This window comes from Bombina bombina, chromosome 6, assembly GCF_027579735.1.
Source record: "Bombina bombina isolate aBomBom1 chromosome 6, aBomBom1.pri, whole genome shotgun sequence".
In the NCBI taxonomy this organism is placed as follows: domain Eukaryota; kingdom Metazoa; phylum Chordata; class Amphibia; order Anura; family Bombinatoridae; genus Bombina; species Bombina bombina.
In genome coordinates, this window is record NC_069504.1 from 1,156,755,185 (window position 1) to 1,156,776,183 (window position 20,999).

Here is a 20,999-nt window from a genome sequence, read left to right on the forward strand (position 1 = left end):
ACAGAGATATAACAGTTACTTATGACAGTACAGCAGCTTGTTGATAGCAGCTTATACAGAGATATAACAGTTACTTATGACAGTGCAGCAGTTTGTAGCTAGCAGCATATTTGAATAAGCAAATTAAACTTCCAGTTTGTGATAAAATCTGAGAGATTGTAGTCACTATTTAAAAAGGAGTTTTTTGAGTCTGATATACAGATCTGATTGGCCGGTGAAATAGAATTACTGACAGCATTCTTATAGAATCTCACCAGCCCCTAGACCTGTATATCACTGGGCCCTAACACATTACATGCTTGTTTATGTCGCTTTAAATTGCCCCTTGCTCTGAGTGCAGCACTGGGCACTACTGGCAGATACAGAGCAGCTGGCAACGCTCAGTTTTGGGGCACTACAGTATAGATATGTGTGCGTGCCCCCCAACTAACCCTCAGACTCTCAGCTACATGTCCTGCATGTGGCCTGCATTGCTCGGTCTATAGGTCCCCGGATCCAGTTTAAGACCTAAAACAAACATGTCAGTGCTGGCTTGCTGTACATAGTTACTGCTGAACTGGTTGAGTTATTCGCGCTTTGCGACCGCTGTGTTTGTTAATTGATATTTTTATCTTGTTTGTCAGCCTGAGTAAAGCAAGATGGCAGCTCGGCTGCTAATGAGTACAGCAGGATTTACTAAAAAGAAACATGTATCATATAAAACTAAAACTGATAATAAACTTGCTGAAAAAAAGTTCAAACAGCTGTGAAATGCTTAGCCTGAATATTCACTTCCCAAAGGGATGATCTGAAAATCAAGCGCAAGTCTGACTGGAGTTTCCTGACAGCAGAGAAGAGACGCGCGGGAAGCTGGTTTTATTTATTGAAATCCCTCACAGGAGCTTCTTGCTTTATGTCTTTCCAGAAATGAAACAATAATTCTGAGAAAAGTTCAATTCATGTTATAAAAGCAAACATCAAGTGATCACCTTGAGTGAGTAACGGCGCAGAATTTATGTCAGTCTCTCTTTCAATACTTTTATTCAGTTGGCGCTCACAATATCCATCTCTTTGTGTGTTCAATGACATTAAACTTTAATTAAAGTCATTGTCTAAATTTTTATTGCAACATCTCAGGGACTGTGCGCCGATACACATGAAAAGGTCTTCATAGCGTTAGGCCCAAAATAAGACCAACTGTGCAAGGCTTAAATAATAAAACTTATGTCACTTATTACATGACAGTACATATGACATAAGGGATTAAATGCCCTACATCTCCTGAGTGTCTGCTTGTAACTTAACTTAACACTTAATATAACTTAATAATAATAAATAACAACACAACACAGTTCTGTGGGTGAAAGACCCGTGGGTCGCATTTATTGGTACAAGCCGTGGAACTGGCAGGTAACTTAACCACGGGTGGCGGCAATCGGGGCCTACATCTAACTATGGATAACCCCTTCTAGAAAATGGCCAAGGGACACTGCTGCAGACCACAAGGCGGAGATACTCACGCAGCTTTCATAATTAGGGGTTTTTCGGCCCAACAATAATCAGCCCGAGCATGCCCAAGCATACCGAGCCTGTGACGTCACCCTGACCGCAATGGCCGTTACTCAAACCTCCTTCCAGTCTGCAGCCGTGATCCTGACCACCCGCCACAAGAGACGGACCTGCATATTCACTGGTCCCGACTCTTGCCGCCACCCTATACTCTTAGGAGTAACTACCAGTGACGTGCAGTAATAGGAGGCAGCGCCTACCCTGTCCAATCAGAGAAAAAAAGATTTCAACTCATATTTACTAAAAAAAACAAACAAACTATTTTTATCTTATTTTTTTGGGCCACGCCCACTCCCGCCCACAGGTACCCCCCCAACCCCCCGACGGCAATTACCACATCATCATTATTTTATTTGTTTTACTGCGCTTGCGCTGCCAAATTCAGCATCCATTGTTGCGCAATTAGGAGGCAGTGAGCCGGTCCGCTGCCCTCCATTAATTGCGCAACATGGATGTGAACAACATCTACTGCTCACTTAGCGCTAGCGCCACTCACTGGCCACTCCCATGGCCCTCATACAAGCTCCAATGGAGGCGGTTCTCAAAACCGCCTCCATGATGAGCTAGCTCAGGCAGCCAATCAGCATTCAGCACTGCAGGGAGGCGTGCCTGCTGGGCTGCTCTGAGTGACAGACTCAGTGTGGGTCACATGATGTCGCGCCGACACAGTCAGACTTGACTTCAGGCGGGAAGATACAAGATCAGTAGTCAGTACAGGAGGGAGCTGCTGCTGCAAGTGCATGCCTGTTCGTACTGCCCTGTCCTAAAATTTAAGTGTTCAGAACTTCAGTCAGTGGTGGCTGTGTGGAGGAGGTGCTGGAGCTGTGCTGTGGACTGTGGAGGAGACTCAGGTCAGGAGGAGGACTGGACCCGGTGGATGAAGACTTTGCAGAAGAAAGCTAACTTACTAGGTAAGTGTGGACTCCAAGAGCAGTGGGGAAATAAATATATACGGTTTAAAAACTGCATGGTTCTGCCAGACAGCGTCTATGATTTTTATTTTACTGTAATGCGAGTGTGCTTTTAAGCTTTGCTGAGTGGGACTGTACTGCTGCCAACCTAAGGGATAAACCTCCTATTACGTCTTTCTTGTACCAACAAAATGAATAAATAAAGACACTTGACAACAGGTTATATGGGCTAAAGACCGGTCACGGTCACATTTATTAATAACAATAAGCCTTTAAAACTAGGCTTATTCAACTATGCCAAATAGGCAACTTTAAATAGATAAATAACGAACTATATTAGTTCTTCGCTGGTGGCGGCCAAGACTAGCTAAATTAACCCTTACTGTCAGACGGCCAGGGCCCTACACAGTGTTTGCAACGTGGCAGGCTGCCACGCCCAATTGGCAGGGAGAGAGAGCTGTAAGCTATAGAGGTATTTGCCTAAGATTCGTAGGGGGGGAGTAACCCCTAGGTCGGCACCTAGTGGGTGTAACCTCCCCCATCCCATGACATCACTCATCTCGCCCCCTGCCCGCTCTCTAGGCCCTGACCGACCGCCAGCTGGGGTATACAACCAGCCCAGTAAGGCAATCCCCCCCAGAACGAGTCGTAAAAACACGCTCTAAGTGGGTGGAAGACTAAATTACACCCCTGGCCTTATTGAGCTAGTTCAATTAAACCTACCCATGCCAGGGGATAAGTCCCTAACCCTACCTAACGCCGCCACATCTCCTTCCGGGGCTGGGCGGGCGGGGAAAGCTTGCTTGAAGTCTGGAACCAGGAAGAAAAGAGGGCCGGATCCACTGCAGCCAGGACCTATAAAGGTAAGCAGAAACACCGCCCCCCCTACATGCAACATTGTAACATCTAGTACCTTCCAGACTTCAACTCAGTTATCCCTTAATTTTGCTACAGTCCCTCTAGAGGGCCCTCCACTTCCATAAGGGATAAACCTCCTATTACGTCTTTCTTGTACCAACAAAATGAATAAAGACACTTGACAACAGGTTATATGGGCTAAAGACCGGTCACGGTCACATTTATTAATAACAATAAGCCTTTAAAACTAGGCTTATTCAACTATGCCAAATAGGCAACTTTAAATAGATAAATAACGAACTATATTAGTTCTTCGCTGGTGGCGGCCAAGACTAGCTAAATTAACCCTTACTTTCAGACGGCCAGGGCCCTACACAGTGTTTGCAATTGGCAGGGAGAGAGAGCTGTAAGCTATAGAGGTATTTGCCTAAGATTCGTAGGGGGGAGTAACCCCTAGGTCGGCACCTAGTGGGTGTCACCTCCCCCATCCCATGACATCACTCATCTCGCCCCCTGCCCGCTCTCTAGGCCCTGACCGACCGCCACAAGAGTCAACCTCTTGCCGCCACAACTGACTAGCTCCTATACAACATATAAATATACCTAACCAGAATTCTTTTTTTTTTTTTTTTTTTTTTTTACTAAACAACTAGACAAACAATAAAAGTGCTTTGCGAATGTCAGCTAGAAATATGTCCAGACCCTCTTCCGTGAGGTGAACGCCGTCCTTTCGGTAAAGAGCCTTATTGTCAGCCGTTATTGCATCATGCCTAATGGCAAAACCACCTAACGCCGTGAACGTTCTCCCCATCTCCCTGTTAAGCTTCTTCCTAACATTGTATGCAGCCCTCTGATTCACAATGTATCGCCAACGCAGTCGTGCAACCACGTTGGACCAACCAATCTTGACATCAGCGAGCCAAGCACACACCCAGCGGACATCTGAAGCCATCCTCCTGATCAAGTCCAAGACAGGAACCGACCCCATGTCGTTCCCCCCCAGATGCAAAACAATGATATGGGGCTGACCCCACCTCCTATGTGCATCCTGGAGCAAAGCAGGTAATTCTTCCCAGGTTAACCCTCTGCGCCCTAGCCACCGCACACTAGCTCTGGATCTTGAAATCCCCAATTGCTGTCCATCCGGCCGCTGCGACGCCCTGATGGACGCCCAGTGCACAAAGGAATGACCCACTATCCAGACACGCTTCGTGGGCGCAGCCCTACCTGCAAACACAGATACACAACTGAACCAACTACAAGGAACAGGAAAACAACAATTCCCAAAACTTAACAAGACTCACCCCCCAGAGGGTGAATGTATGACATAAATCTCCCCGATTTCCAGCGCCCCAAATTCTTGATGCCTGCCTCCGACACCCCACTGCTAGCTGCGCTAGTAGCCGCCCCAATCCGGAATGAATGGGGGGCAATTCGCGAAGGATCCAGCCCAGCAGCGGACGCTGCCAAGGATAGAACCTTCTTAAATTGGTATAAAGTTAAAGCGGTGCCATCTTCGTGGATAAGGAGCCGCCGAAAACCCTTCGGTCGAACCTCACAATAAGCCTCATAGTTCCGAACCGGGCAGCACTCCGGAAAATCATGCTTCCTCAAAGGCAGCCATGCACCCCTACCTAGCGGATCCGTTTTAGACCTGGGTACAAGGAGCAGCAGACCATCCTCCGACGGCCGAACATGCTCCCATTGTATCCCCCCAGTGGTATCGCTTTTTGATGAAGCTGCCACTTCACCAACCCTCAAAGCCCCTGCTAGAGCAATTGAGAATGCTGTCCTAAATAACAAAGCCTCAAACTTTGAAGCGCAAACCGACCGCAGAGTGCCCACCAATGCCTTCAACCGTAAGGGTGTGATAGGCTCCCTGCGATCGTTCACTCGAGGGGACAACCGCCCCCAACCTTTCATTACCTGCTTCACCAGGAAAGACCGCGAGAAATCCCCTATGCCGAGTGACTTATTAAAGAAAGAGACGGCCGTTAACCTACTCTGCGCCGACAGCCTAGAGACACCCTGCTTGTGTAACCCCGCTATCCATTCCAGCACCTGTACCTGCGTAGCCCTCTGCACGGAGAACCCTTGCTGGTCGGCGAAGCAGACCCACGATCTCCAGTGTTTCTCATAAGCACACCAAGTCTTAGGAGCCAAGGACGCCCGTACTAGGGGAAGGACACTTTCCCAACCCCCGCCATCTGCCAAAGAAATTGAGGGCAAATTAGACCTGTACTTGCAGCCAATGGCGCAACCCTCCTAAACTGATCCCACTGAAATCTAGAGAGAGCATCAGGTATGACGTTGTGCACCCCCGGGACATGACGTGCCGTGAATCGTACATTCAACTGCAAGCAGCGCAACACCAGGTGTCGCAGATACGTGACCACCCTGGGTGACGAAGCCGACAACCGGTTTATGGCATAAACAACACTCATGTTGTCTGACCAAAAAACCACCGCCCGATTTGCGAGCCGCTGCCCCCATAGTTCTATTGCTACTACGATCGGAAAAAGTTCCAACAGAGTTAGGTTTTTGGTTAAACCGGCCTAAATCCAATCCTCAGGCCATGGAGCCGCGCTCCATTCGCCCGCAAGGTAAGCCCCATAACCGAAGCCCCCTGCCGCATCCGTAAATAGGTGCAACACTTGATTGCAAATAGGGCCTTCCCTCCATAGGCAAACCCCTTTAAATTTCTTTAGAAATTCCTCCCAGACGCTGAGGTCGTCCCTCATCTCTGCGGACACTTCTATCCTCGAGCGCCGCGCGTTAGGGCCCTGCAGCCGACTCTCCAACCGCCTGTTAAATACCCTCCCCATGGGTATAGCCCTGCCAGCAAAGTTCAGCAGTCCCAACAATGACTGCAACTCTTTAAGAGAGATAGAGCTGGCTTTACGCACTGACAAAACCACCTACAATAGGCGGTCGACCTTGTCTTAGTAATCTACAAACCCCAGCCGCGGTATCAATTTCGATACTGAGGAGCGTACAGGGGCCCTGTGTCTTGTCATCAGCTAGAGGCACCCCAAATCTACCCATCATCTCTTGCATGACCACCATCAGGCGTGCGCATTCCTCCGAATCCACCTCACCCGCCAGCAAAAAGTCGTCCAGGTAGTGAGCCACTGCCCCACCCCCAGATTCCCACTGCACTACCCAATGCAGAAAGGAACTAAAACATTCGACGAGTGCACATGAAAGCGAGCATCCCATGGGAAGACATTTATCCACATAGAATGCCCCATCCACCTTCATGCCCATAAGCCTGAAGGCCGACGGGTGCAGGGGGAGTAAACAAAACGCTGACTCTTTATCCAGTTTCGCCATTAAGGGCCTCGCCCCTTTGCCCCTGACAATCCCGAGCGCGTCATCAAAGGACTGGTAATACACTGAACTCGCCTCAGGGTCAATGGCATCATTCACTGACCCCCCTCTCGGGAAAGACAGATGATGAATGAGCCTGAACTTGCCCGTGTCCTTCTTGGGGACCACCCCCAATGGAGACACCACCAAATCCGCCAGTGGCTTATCCCAGAATGGGCCAACCACTCTCCCCAAGGCAACTTCCTTACCCAGCTTCTCCCGAACTACACCCGGGAATTCGTAAGCCGACTTGAGGTTTCTGTGTATTACAGAACCCCGCACGGCCCCTTCTACCGGAATATGGAACCCCTCCCGCAACCCCGAGCAGAGCAAATGCGCTGCCCTCCGATCGGGGTACTGAGCCAGCCATGGCTCCATGGCTTCCGCTCTAAGAGGGGTTGGGGCCCTTGTACCCAGGGCCCCCTCTGGGGGAAGGCTTATCTGCCCCCAGAGTCCCTGCGCTTGCTGCAATCTGCCCCCGGGTGTGGACCGCTACAGAATTTGCAGATGTGACGAAAGGAGCAGCCAGCCCCCCTGTCACATTGCTTATCCTGGAACTTCCAGCATTCCCTGCCGCGCCTCTTTTGTTTCGGCGCCAATCTATTAGGACCTTGGCGAGGAACAGGGGAGCCTAACGCACCCCCTTCCACGCCCAGCTTTGACCACAAGTCAAGATCCTTAGTCCCGAAATGCAGGAGAGGGTTACCCACCATCTTCCTGCGAAACGCCATATCATATTCCCGCCATGCGCCTTCTTTAAATCTGGCACGGATATCATCGATCGTATCCTCATATTTGAAGAGATTATGGCCTTGCGATGGCCACTTGTCAATATAGCAAGTAGCTAGCACCCGAAAGCACCTCTGCCACTCCTCAAACGTTTCTGGCCTTTGAACTTTCTTAGGTCCTGTGCCATCTGCGGCGCGCTCCCGAGCCCTACAAGCCTCAGGCGAGAGTTCAAAGATGGCGACATATCGTCCATCCTGAATCTTCTTAACCACCTTAGACTTCAGGTGCCCGTACAAAGAGTGCACTAAGCACGGGTAAGTGTCCCCGTGCGCTGCTACCTTCCTGGGCAAAGGAAGGTCTCCCCCTGGCATGGACACGAAGGTAGCATCCTGAGGGGGAGGGACCACCCGGCCAAGCTCAACCGGTGTCCCCTTGCCTTTCGCCTGCGCCGCTACCAGCTTCTTAATCATCTTGAACATCTCCTTCTGCCCCTTACCCACTAGCCCTAAGTCACCCTCACTCTCCGAACCAGACCCACTAGAGGATGATCCTAGCCCAGTGTGTGCAGATGTGTGTAAAAGGAACTCACCGCTGGGGGCCAAAGGTGGCGCAGCTCCAGAAGGCAGACGCTGACTCCTGTCCTCTGCAGCCGCTGTAGATGAGACTGCCGCCGGCATAGAACCCTGACTGGAAGAAGCAGCCACAGTAGACACCGTCTGCTCCATAACGAGCGCCTGTGGAAATAAAAAAGATTGGGGAGTACTCTGCGCTGCTGACTGAGCCCCTGAGGGGCCCCCAACCTGCTCCCTGGACAAACACACACCTAACGCAGCAGACACAGCCTTACGTATCATCTCCTCTGTCACGCCAGCAGATTGCCCATGCAGACCACTCACAGCCCACAGAGTCACCTCTAACGCCCTGCGTAACATGTGAACCAGTATCCCGTTGCCTAGTAACCCCAGAAGCAGTACCCACAACATCCAAGAATTCCGTGTCACCCACAGTATCCCCTTGGCCCACCACAGTTATCCCCCTGTGGCTCGCACCCAGACACACACCATGCCCAGCTTGCACTCCCAGGGCCACACACGGAGCGACACCTTGCGCAGTCATGCCCCCATGAGCAACAACAGGAGACCCCTGCACAGTTATACCCCTGTGCAACACACCTGAAGGCACACCCTGAACATTCACACCCATGTGGAGCCCACCCGGAGAGCCCTGTGAAGTGCGATTGCCCAAAGTGACCCGCCTTTTAAGTTTTGCAATAGTGGCCCGCCTACCGCCCACTGTTTTGCCTGTTGCCTTCCTAGCCTGGCCTGTTTGAGGCCCACTTCTGCCCCCCCCCGGCTGCCTCAGGAGCCCGACCACCCGCACGGAGACTCCCCAACTTACTAGTCCGAGCTCCGTGCGGTGATCTGCTCCTGGTTCTTGCCCGCAGCCGTGCACGTCCGCGCTCCTCCCCAACTGACTCATCACTGAGGGAGGAAGCGTGCGACGTGACGGCGGAAGGGGCGGAGCTACGTCCTGGCGTGGGCCCAGGCATCTGAAGAGCCCGGACCACGTGGGCAGCCCGCGCTCCTTCCGAACTTGCTCCTACTATACCCAGGCCCCCGTGGGGAGTATCCCCCAGAGGGCCTGAGCCAACGAGAGTACCGATGCCAAGGCCGCGGGAGGCAGGGCCCCAAGCTGCTGCCAAGACACGTGACCGGCAGCAGCCTGGTCCCCTTGCGGTATCTCCTCCCGGGTCTCGGCATCCACGAGGCCGAGGCCTCCTGATCTGGGAATAGCGGAGGGGAATCGGGAGGGCGGTGAATCCGCCCAATAGGGGTAGATGAAGGGATATGGGAAGGGCCAGCCGCCTCAATTAGACCCGCTCCCCTAGGACCACTAATCTCAGTCTGGGGCCCAAAACCACCCTGAGGGGGGTGAACAGGAGGGACAGGAGCAGGAGAGGAACCCTGAGGTCCAGGGCCCGCCGCAGGGGCCCTGAATCCTAGCTTCCCCCTGGCCCTTGAAACCCTTGCCTGCAGCACTGGAGACACCCTAGGCCTAACAACAGGGGAGGGGGGTACCACATCCTCTGAGCCTGATCCTCCATTGTCTCTTGCAGCTCCTCTCATGCCTGGAACCACCTTCACCACTTCGCTGTAGCGCTTAGGCGGATTAGACTTCCTCTTAGCACGCTCCATCACCACAGTAGAAGAAAGCTTGCTTGAAGTCTGGAACCAGGAAGAAAAGAGGGCCGGATCCACTGCAGCCAGGACCTATAAAGGTAAGCAGAAACACCGCCCCCCCCCTACATGCAACATTTTAACATCTAGTACCTTCCAGACTTCAACTCAGTTATCCCTTAATTTTGCTACAGTCCCACTAGAGGGCCCTCCACTTCCAAAGGGGAGAAAAAAACATAACATATGTACAGCTAATGTGGCCAAAGCAATAGAATTATTGGATTTTAATAACACCCTCCCCCCCAAGAATCCTAAAGTTTCAATTCCGAATTGATATATGCTCAGTGAGATGCTGATGGGGGAAACTATAATGCTTGGCATCAGAAACAGACATCAGAAACAACCTTAACCACAACGTAAAGCAATGCTTCTTAAGTAATGATCTATTGGCTTTGGCATAATGTAAAAGCCGGTTCCTGTGTTATCTGGCTAGAATAGATTCATTCACATAACTAGAATGCAGTCCGGGACGGGGGTGGAATTCCTGCAGGAATACATCAGAAGCAGACAATACAGAGCAGTTAAGATCTCTCGGCCTTCTGTTGTATTTCTGCAGGAATTCCACCCCCCCTTCCCCCCTCCCGGTTACCACTATGTTCTCCTGACACTGGAGCAACCTCTAACACTGCTGAACCGGGAGGGGGGTGGAATTCCTGCAGAGAGAGATACAACGAAAGGCAGAGAGGAGAATAAGCTGTGAGTGTAACTCTACATAGTTTGTCCCTTTAACTGATTAAAAGTAGTTTAATGCATAGCTAATGCAAAGTATTTTTTTCTGATTTATTTAAAACCTTGTTTTGTTTTCAGAATGATAAAAAAAATCCTCCTGCACTGTTTTTTATGCTTGTAGTTAGCAGATAGTACTACATAAAGCATATTATTTACACAGACAGCTCCAGCAGGAAGGCTGTCAGTTAACACACTAGTTAGGGACTGAGGGAGAAACTCTATACCTTTAATTAGTGAGTAGGATAAATGTCTAAATATACAGTCAAACCACTGCAAGTTTATTCCTCATTTTTTATATAGTTAAATAGAAGAATTCAAAATGTTGTGAGCCAGAACTGTATGAAATTTTGTCAGTGCTTGCCTATAAAATGGGATATGCATACAAAAACTATTTATTGGGTTCATTTTTGCATATTTTCATATCTGCTTTAGGGGCTTCACATTTTTTCTTTGCCTAAGGCCTCATTAAAGGGACATGGAACCAAAAAATGTTTCTTTCATGATTCAGAAAGAGCACACAGTTTTGAACAACTTTCCAATTTACTTCTATTATCAACTTTGCCTCATTCTCTTGGTAACCTTTATGATGAGCAACCACCTGAGGCTACCTAGGTATGCTTTTCAACAAAGCATACCAAGAGTATGAAGCAAATTAGATAATAGATGTAAATTTGAAGTTGTTTGAGTTGTTTAAAACTGTTTGCTATATCTTCTAAATCATGAAATAACATTTTTGGGGTTTATGTCCCTTTAACTCTAGAGCCTACCTCTGGTCTTCATAATTTATCAATAAATGCTTGGTGAAAGTTATAAAACTGTTTTTTTTTATTATTGAAACAGGATTATTTTTTACTGTAGATCTTTGTGTCCGCTTTGAACCACTGTCTAACTATTTACCATTCCTGTCCAATTTCGCTTGGAAAAAACCTTGACATTTTTTTAATAAAGCATTTAGTTTTGAATAATTAATTCATTTGCAATATATTTTCATTATTTATTTTGCTCCCTTTATCATGTAATTTAGCACTCAAAGTTGAGCAATGTCTAATTATCAGAACATGAAATGCACCTTGCTGACTTCTCAAGGCTAAATCTGCTACATATCTGTCCCTATTTGGCTTTAGTGGATAACAGCTGCAAAACTCTTTACTAACTTTATGACAGTGACCTTGTTGTCTGAGGAATAAAGACCAGATTGGCTTCTTTAAATAAGGTAAATGATAGATGAAGTTTGATTACTGGAGAATAGCTGCAGTAAAAAGGATGTGTTTTAAAATGTTAAAGGAGCATTAAAAACAAAATATTTCTTTTATGTTTCACATAGAACATACAATATTGAACAACATTTTACTTCTGTTATCTCATTTGCTTTTTTCTTTCAGTATCCGTTGTTGAAAAGCTTACCTAGGTAGGCTATGGAGCAGCAATGCACTACTGGGAGCAGCTGGTGATTGGTGGCTGCACATATATGCCTCTTGTCTTTGGCTTACTTGATGTGTTCAGCTAGCTCCCAGTACTGCATTTATGTTTCTTCAACAAAGGATACTAAGAGAAAGAAGCAAATGTTCTAAAATATATTGGAAAGTTGTTTAACATTGCATGCTCAATCTGAATCATAAGCAAAGATGCTTGTGTTTTGTGTCTATCTATTTTGTCAATTTTCATGTAATTTAGCTCTGAGTATTAGAAACCCACAATTTACTACCCTGCTGACTTATCAAGGCTACATATCTTTCCCTAACTGGCTTTAACAGAACATGCAAAACACGTCATTCTAACAATATGGTTGTGACTAGCCTTACTGTCTGTGTTTTTTTTTTTCGGGTGTATCATAGCCAGTGCCTCACCAGCCTCTGACTTCACTGCACGTCACTGGTAACTACTGCCTGATGTTCTGCAAGAACAAATCTACTCCTGCCGGTTCTAAATGAACCCCATCCTGCCTATACAAACCCTTATGGGCTGCCGATATGTTCCCGTGCTCTACCACAAAACACTCGAGTTCAACTACCTGCTTCCTCAGGTCCCTATTGATCTTTTTCCTGACCTGGAAAGCTGCCTTATGACACACCATGTGCCTCAACCTTAATCTAGGGATCACATTCGACCACCCAATTCTGACACCTGGATACCAGAGTTTGAACTGCCTCAGGTCTGACTGCATTGCCCGAATTAGATCCAATGTGGGAATGGCCCCCACATCGTTGCCGCCAGCATGAATTATCAGAATGTGGGGTTTTTCCCCACCTTTTCGCTGCGGTCTGGAGCAATGCAGGCAGATCTGACCAAGCCAAGCCTCTGCGCCCTAGCTAACGTAACACAGCCCTGGACGAATGAAATCCTAGCTGCTGTCCTCCTGGCATGGCTGCAGCTCTAATTGCGGCCCAGTGCACATATGAATGGCCGACGATCCACACCCGTACAGGACCTGGACGTATTTCTGAAAACAAAGAAAACAAGAGTTAGCCCGCTTGCAGTAGACCAGATCCTCACAACCTTGGCCAATAACCTTTTGGTATCACCCCCACAAGCCCCCCAACTCTTGCATACTTGACCCTTGATCCCCGTTCTCAAACATACAGCGGCCTAACGTAAGACTTATACCGCTGCGACCTCCACCGCCCTAATGAGCGGATGCGATCAGAGGACCAACCCAACTCTGCTGCCGTCTTCGCTGCCCCCACCCGAAAGGAGTGTGGAGCAATCCGAGACCCATCTAGACCAGCCTTTTGCGCTGCCCTATCTAAGACCTTTCCAAACTGGTATCTGGTCAGCGGGTCTCCATTGGCATGTATAAGAATCCTGGAGGAGCCTCCTGGCCGTACTTCCAGGTAAGATGACACTAGCCGCACGGGGCAACAGGCAACACCCTGCTGCCCCGGCAGGGAAAGCCAAGCTCCCCGGCCCTCCTGGTCAGTTTTGGACCTGGGAATGAACAATAGCACAGAGTCATCCACCAGCCTGACATGGCTGTGCATGACCCCCCTGTGGCCGCCGTTCTGGCTCGTGGTACCAACTCACCCACCCTTAATGCACCATGAAACGCCAAGCCAAAGGCCGCCCCGAAGAGGCGAGCCTCGAAAGGTGAGGAACATACCTCTGGCAGTACTTCCAGTAATTTTACCAGCCGTTCTGCCGTAATGGGCTCCCTTGTGTCCCGTCATGGAACTTCCAGACGGCCCCACCCCCTCAAAAACTGTTTAACAAGAAAGGAGCACGACTCGTCTTTAAAGGCGTATAGCCTGCAGAAAAACACCACAGCCGATAGCCTCGCGACTACCGCCCCCTTTTTTGCTCGCTTACCTCTCAGGTCCGCCAGCCAGCGCAACAGAAACCCCTGTTCACCCTCACAGGAAGGGAACTCACGTAGGTCGCAAAAACCTACCCATTCGCTCCAGTACCTTACATATGCCGACCATGTGCTGGGTGCCAACGAAGCCCGCAACAACGGAATCAGCTGCTGTAGTCCCTCGCCATCTGCCACAAAAAGAGAGGGCAAGAAAGACCGTTAGGAGCCGCGGCAGGCGCTGCTGCCCTAAATGCCCCCCACTGGAGGCGAGACAGTGCATCTGCAACTATATTCTGCACCCCTGGCACATGCCGGGCCCTAAAATCAATGTTCCATTGCAAACATCTCAACACCAGGTGTCGCAAATAATGCACCACCACAGGCGAAGAAGCAGAAAGCCTGTTAACCGCAAACACCACGCTGAGATTATCCGTCCAGAAAATCACAGCCCTGTTACTAAACAGGTGACCCCACAATTCCACCGCAACCAGTATAGGAAACAATTCCAGAAAGCAAAGATTGCGTGTAAGCCCTCTGGCCGTCCACTCGGTCGGCCAGGGCTCTGCACTCCATGCCCCTTCAAAGTAAGCCCCATACCCGGATGCTCCTGCGGCGTCCGTGAACAGATGTAGCGCTTGGTTAGATATTGGATCCCCTCGACACATGCAGATCTGCAAGTCTGCCACGAGATCCCTCGTGATGCGAATGCACGATGTCGGAGCCCTACCTCCACCCAAACACCGCTCTAGCCATTTGCTAAACACCCTACCCCACGGGATAACTCTCCCCGCAAAGTTAAGGAGACCAAGGAGCGATTGCAGCTCCCGCAGCGAACACGTCTGTGCTGCAACCATAGCACGGACTGTCGCCAATATCTTGGCGACCTTTTCCTTAGGCAACCTACATACTCCTGCCACCGAATCAATCTCGATGCCCAGGAACGTCAAGCACATGCACGGCCCCTCCATCTTATCCTCTGCCAGAGGAACCCCAAACCTGGCCATCATGAACCTCATGACTTTCATTAAAGAGGCACATTCTTGCAAGTTGGCCGCCCCTATCAGGAGAAAGCCATCCAAGTAGTGCGCAACTCTTTCACTTCCAGCCACCGAGACCACCGCCCAGTGCAGGAAAGTACTGAATGCTTCGAAGTACGTGCAGGATATCGAACAGCCCATGGGCAGACAACGGTAGACATAATAACCCCCTTCAAACCAACACCCCATCAGCCTGAAGGATGATGGGTGAATCGGGAGAAGCCTAAACGCGGATTCTATGTCTAATTTCGCCATCAATGCTCCTGGGCCCCATTCCCTGACCATAGCCAGCGCTTCGTCAAACGACTGGTAGTGGACCGAGCTCAATTCCTCCGGAATAGCGTCGTTCACCGACCGCCCTTTCGGATAAGAGAGGTGTTGTATGAGCCTGAACTTACCCTTCTCCTTTTTGGGGACAACCCCCAGCGGGGAAACTACTAAATCCGGCAGTGGCAATTCCCTGAAAGGGCCTGCAACCCTACCCAAAGCCACTTCTTTACCCAGCTTCTCCCTGACTGCCTCAGGGTATTGGGAAGCCGATTTCAGGTTTTTCCTGTCTCGGGCTCCCAACACCCGGCCAACTACCGGGATCACAAAACCCTCACGCAATCCGCTATCCAAAAGCTGAGCAGCCGCCCTATCCAGGTACCTGCGCAACCACTTGCCAATGACCTGGACCCTAAGTGGTGAATCCGCCCTTACTCCCAGCGCCTCCTTTGCCCCCAAACCGATGAGTTTGGGTATCTCGCTTCTTGGAGCAATCAGCTCCGGGGTGTTGACCGCTGCAGAACTTGCAGACGTGCTTGAACGTGCACGATGTGCCCCGCTCGCACACTTTGTCCTGATACCGCCAGCATACACCCCCTTGCCGCCGGCGAAAGCGCAATGTCTGCCTCCCCCCATGCGATGCCGCTATGGCGCCCATTTGCGCCCTCCTTTCCGCATCAAGATGCGCCCAGAGATGCAAATCCATCGTGATAAAATCAAGCAGTGGGTTGCCCACCTTCTTCTTCCGATATAACATATCGTACTCTCTCCACGCACCATCGGCAAACTTTCTGTGTATTGCATCGATGGTGTCGACATACTTAAAGAGGGCAGTCCCTTGATCGGGAAACCTCTCCAAGTAGCAAGTGGCATAGACCCGGAAACACCGATGCCACTCCTCAAGGGTATCAGGCCGCCTAAATTTCTTAGGGCCCGTACCATCCTCCACCATTTCCTTAAACTTAAAAGCCTCTGCAGACAGCTCAAACATATTCACATACTTACCGTCCTGGATACGCTTCACAGTCTTAGATTTAAGGTGTGCATGCAAACTGTGTACCTGGCACGAATAAGTATCCCCATGTACCGCTGCCTTTCTGTTCACCGCCTGTGGTGACCCCCCAGCAACCCCTAGGAGTTGAGATGACTGCGCCCCACTACTGGCATTGCCATCCACGTGATTGCCCCTACTCATCTTTCTCAACATTCTATACATCCTCCTATGCCCTTTCGTGTGCAAACCCAGGGACCCATCTATCTCAGACCCCGAACCTGACCCACTAGAGCTGCAAGAATTACACCGCCCCCTAGGAAAACCAAGTTGCATCTCACCAGAGGAAGCACCCGATGTAGCTTGGCCTTGTCCAGAAGCGCTGCTTACTCCCCTAGGCACGAGAGCTCCAGAACTCTGAGTCGCCATGTCCCTGCTGGATGAGGATGTCCTGGGTACCTGCAAGATAGAAGCCAAGAGGGGAGTACCTCGCGAAGAGCCAGCCGTCTCCTCCCTATCCCCCCCTTCCTCAACTTCTAGATAACCTTCCCGGTCGCTATCACTCACACCGCATGCCACACTCACATCATCATCCGTACTGGTGGCCAGCCCACTAGCCGAATCCTCTTGAAATCTCACGGTCCTACTCCGACCCTGAGACTTCGATTCCCTAGCCTGTCTCACCTGCCCCCTCCCGGGGCTCTCCAAGCCTTCCCCAGCGCCATCGCTAATGCTAGCATGCCCCCTTTTTACAGCCCCCCCTTGTGGCTATTTGCCCCGACCGTGCCGGTGAGGTCCTGCTGGGCGTCATTATACCCTGCAGGCCTTGTTCCTGGGGCCCCGCTACTGCGGTGTCGCTCCCTGAGCTATGCGCTACGACGGCCCCCTTATTCGCGGTCTTGGCCGCAGGGGATTTTCCTTTACTTTGGGCCGCGGCGCGTGCGGGAGCCGCCTTAGCTTTGCCCCCCCCTAACGTAGGCCGTGAGCGCGAGGAGGGTGCCCTCTTGGCATCCCCTCCTTTATTACTGGTCCCCGCTGCGGCTCTTGTGCGCACACCCTGCTGTGACCCCCGATGAGCCTTGCTGTCCCGCTTCCACATTCTCAGTTGCCCCATGACTGCTCGCTGCTGCCCCCTGTCCTGGCCCACCATGCGCCCCCTCAGCCTCCTGGGGCCTAACAGTCTTACCCCCAGGAGCGGGTCCCCCCCCCCCGAGGTGCTCCCTTCTTACCTCCGGAGCCAGGGGGGAACGATCCGCTCGGTTCGCTGGCCAGATTGCGAGTGCCGCGAGCGGAAGTGACGTCACCGGTAGTGACGTAAGGACGCGTGACGCCACCGGAAGTCGACGCGGCGGCCATCTTGGATGCCACGAGGGACGACGCACCGGAGGCCTGCATAGCACCATAGGCCGAAGCCTGGGCCTGAAGTACCGCCGGACCCGACGATGCACCCGCGAGGACCGACGCCAAGGACTGCAAGAGGGACACTGCCGCCGCTACCGATTCCCCAGAGGACCACCGCCGCAGGTAAGGTCGCACTGCTCCCACTACCCGCGCCAACGGAACTCTCCCCAGGGGTATACGGACCCCTTAAGGCCTCGCAACTACAGGCCCCTGCCTAAGGCCTACTCCAGAACCCCCCGGTACATCACCGGGACCCCCGGAGCAGAAACCGTAGCTCCCCTGGGACCCCCTAAGCCCTATGCCTGAATCGCCTACTCGCCCCTCGGGCCCTACCTCCCTTGGGGGCCTACACTCCGACCCGACCGGCTGAGAAGCCGGACCGGGCCCACCATCCCCCACTAAATTCTCCCTCGTCGGAGAAGAAAATAAGACTGGGCTACCCTCCCCCCCTAAGGGAGAAATGGGCAGACACAGCCCGGACCCATGGGCCAGACCCACCGTGACATTTCCAGATGGGGATGGTGCGACCCAATCCACGTCTTCTAACTCCATTTCTTCCCATTCTCCAGATTCGCCTTCCATTGGAAAATGCTGCAAACTGCTAAGCTGAAAGATCTTCTGGGAGTCCACAGGAACAAAGAGAAAGTAGAATCCCTGCACATCCTTCTCATAAGGTTAGTAAACCCCTCCCAACACAATGCAACATTGTAACTAACACACACACACACACACACAGCAGCACTCACTCCTCCAGGCATTAACCCTTAGCTACGCTCCGGGCTATTTGCCCTGCACTTTCTTTATACATGACTGGCACATTACCTGTACTAATAACATGACAGTACATATGACATTATACATGACTGACACCTTCCCTGTACTAATAACATGACAGTACATATGACATTATACATGACTGGCACCTTCTCTGTACTAATAACATGACAGTACATATGACATTACACATAACTGACACCTTCCCTGTACTAATAACATGACAGTACATATGACAATACACATGACTGACACCTTCCCTGTACTAATAACATGACATTATACATGACTGGCACCTTCCCTGTACTAATAACATGACAGTACATATGACATAACACATGACTGACACCTTCCCTGTACTAATAACATGACAGTACATATGACATTACACATGACTGACACCTTCCCTGTACTAATAAAATGACAGTACATATGACATTACACATGACTGGCACCTTCCCTGTACTAATAACATGACAGTACATATGACATTACACATGACTGACACCTTCCCTGTACTAATAACATGACAGTACATATGACATTACACATGACTGGCACCTTCCCTGTACTAATAACATGACAGTACATATGACATAACACATGACTGACACATTCCCTGTACTAATAACATGACAGTACATATGACATAACACATGACTGACACATTCCCTGTACTAATAACATGACAGTACATATGACATTACACATGACTGACACCTTCCCTGTACTAATAACATGACAGTACATATGACATTACACATGACTGACACCTTCCCTGTACTAATAACATGACAGTACATATGACATTACACATGACTGGCACCTTCCCTGTACTAATAACATGACAGTACATATGACATAACACATGACTGACACATTCCCTGTACTAATAACATGACAGTACATATGACATAACACATGACTGACACATTCCCTGTACTAATAACATGACAGTACATATGACATTATACATGACTAACACCTTCCCTGTACTAATAACATGACAGTACATATGACATAAGGGTAAAAGGCCTAGCTGGTTGCTACCAGATAAGGTGGACATATATAACATAATAACTTAACCTTATGCTACAACTATGAATAAAAATACTGACACGAGAGTGGCGGGTAAAACCATTGCTGGCAATTTTATTTATATACAACTTTAAACATACAACCGTAAAATCGGCTACAAACTTGGATGGCGGCAAGTGAGATCTAAATTAGCCTCAACTCGACAGGAGGTCAATGGCCAAGGGCAGCAGCGAAGGAACACTCCGCTGGGGATAGAGGCAATGAGGTTGTCGGGAGTTGCAAAGAACCAAAAACTAAGGTGTGGCTCCTCGGAATTACCTAAGGCGTTGCCCGGCCTTTGCCGTCCGGTCATTACTCCACCCCAACCTCTCTATCTGCAAATGGAACAGGCCATGACCTCCCGCACTTCAACCCATGGGTGCCCTGCTGGTACCTGCCGTTTGGTGCCGATTGCCTAGCAAGGGAAGCTTAAAACTACTGGCCCTGGACAGAAGAAGAATGGCTCAAGTAAAACTAACTTCGCCAAGGGGTGTTATGGTGAACTGAAATAACCGCCCTAAATGGCAGCCGTAGAAATCATGCCGCCAACCATGATCCAGGGTGGGAGGGAAAAGACTAATAACATGACAGTACATATGACATTATACATGACTGGCACCTTCCCTGTACTAATAACATGACAGTACATATGACATTACACATGACTGACACCTTCCCTGTACTAATAACATGACAGTACATATGACATTACACATGACTGGCACCTTCCCTGTACTAATAACATGACAGTACTTATGACATTATACATGACTGGCACCTTCCCTGTACTAATAACATGACAGTACATATGACATTACACATGACTGACACCTTCCCTGTACTAATAACATGACAGTACATATGACATTACACATGACTGGCACCTTCCCTGTACTAATAACATGACATTATACATGACTGGCACCTTCCCTGTACTAATAACATGACATTATACATGACTGGCACCTTCCCTGTACTAATAACATGACAGTACATATGACATAACACATGACTGACACCTTCCCTGTACTAATAACATGACAGTACATATGACATTACACATGACTGACACCTTCCCTGTACTAATAACATGACAGTACATATGACATTACACATGACTGGCACCTTCCCTGTACTAATAACATGACAGTACATATGACATTACACATGACTGACACCTTCCCTGTACTAATAACATGACAGTACATATGACATTACACATGACTGACACCTTCCCTGTACTAATAACATGACAGTACTTATGACATTACACATGACTGGCACCTTCCCTGTACTAATAACATGACAGTACTTATGACATTATACATGACTGGCACCTTCCCTGTACTAATAACATGACAGTACATATGACATTATACATGACTTGCACCTTCCCTGTACTAATAACATGACAGTACATATGACATTGCACATGACTGGCACCTTCCCTGTACTAATAACATGACAGTACATATGACATTACACATGACTGGCACCTTCCCTGTACTAATAACATGACAGTACTTATGACATTATACATGACTGGCACCTTCCCTGTACTAATAACATGACAGTACTTATGACATTATACATGACTGGCACCTTCCCTGTACTAATAACATGACAGTACATATGACATTACACATGACTGACACCTTCCCTGTACTAATAACATGACAGTACATATGACATTACACATGACTGGCACCTTCCCTGTACTAATAACATGACAGTACTTATGACATTATACATGACTGGCACCTTCCCTGTACTAATAACATG